Here is a 1,454-nt window from a genome sequence, read left to right as displayed (position 1 = left end):
TAGAGAGAGAGAGAGAGAGAGAGAGAGAGAGAGAGAGAGGTGGCTTTCCAGCGCCCTAGGGGTGGTGGTTCCCGTTTTGCTCCGGCATCATCGTCCATGCCATTGATGTCTTCGTAGTCGAAATCAAGTGTGTCAGTTAAGTCATCGATAGTGGCTATTAAGTGGGTGGTGGGTGGGTAACGAATTCCTTCGTCGTCCGCTTCCCAATCAAGCCGGACATAGTTCGGCCAAGAGTTCCCTCACAGGGAGAGAGATTTTAATGAGTTTAGCACGTCGCCCAAGGGTGAGTGCTGAAAGATATCCGTGGATATAAACTCCATGACCGGTGCCCAGTCAGGTTTGATGGGCACGGATGTACGTGGTTCGGAGCCTATGGTCGGAGACGAGTCCGAGGGTCTGATGACACATACCTCATTGGAGGCGAAGTCTGTGTTCGGCTCTATCGCCGCTGAGTGTGCGGCCTCCGTAGCGGTGCCCATCCACCCGTCCTCGGAGGGCAGCTGCAGGTGCGATCTCCTGAACACCGTCTGATGGCAGATCTTGGTCATGCTCATCGCGACTGTAGGGTGCACCTGTTATGGGCTCGAATCCGTCGAAGATCAAGTCTCCGCGGATGTTGGCAGTGTAATTCAAGCTTCTGAACCTGACCTGATGGCCAGGGGCATAGCTATTGATCTGCTCCAGATGGCCAAGCGAGTTGGCCCGCAGTGCGAAGCCGCCGAATACGAAGATTTGTCCGGGGAGGAAAACCTCACCCTGGATCGCATCGCTGTAGACGATTGAAGGAGCCTCAAACCTTATGGTGACTACACAGCGGAACTCTCAATGAAAGCACCAATGTCGGTGTCAAAACCGGCGGATCTCGGGTAGGGGGTCCCGAACTATGCGTCTAAGGCTAATGGTAACAGGAGGCGGGGGACACAATGTTTACCCAGGTTCGGGCCCTCTCTATGGAGGTAATACCCTACTTCCTGCTTGATTGATCTTGATGATATGAGTATTACAAGAGTTGATCTACCACGAGATCGTAGAGGCTAAACCCTAGAAGCTAGCCTATGATTATGATTGTTGTCGTCCTACAGACTAAACCCTCCGGTTTATATAGACACCGGAGGGGGCTAGGGTTACACAGAGTCGGTTACAGAGAAGGAAATCTACATATCCGAATCTCCAAGCTTGCCTTCCACGCAAAGGAGAGTCCCACCCAGACACAAGACGAAGTCTTCAATCTTGTATCTTCATAATCCAACAGTCCGGCATAAGCATATAGTCCGGCTGTCCGAGGACCCCCTAATCCAGGACTCCCTCAGACCCCCCTGACTAGTTCTCGATGCCAAAAATTCCTATAAATATAGAAACCCCAAGAAATAAACCTAGACCGGGAGTTCCGCCGCCGCAGGCCTCTGTAGCAACAAAAAACTTCTTGGGACCCTGTTCCGGCACCCTGCCGGAGA

Source organism: Triticum dicoccoides, chromosome 5B (assembly GCF_002162155.2).
Source record: "Triticum dicoccoides isolate Atlit2015 ecotype Zavitan chromosome 5B, WEW_v2.0, whole genome shotgun sequence".
NCBI lineage: Eukaryota > Viridiplantae > Streptophyta > Magnoliopsida > Poales > Poaceae > Triticum > Triticum dicoccoides.
Note: the sequence above shows the minus strand (reverse complement) of the source record.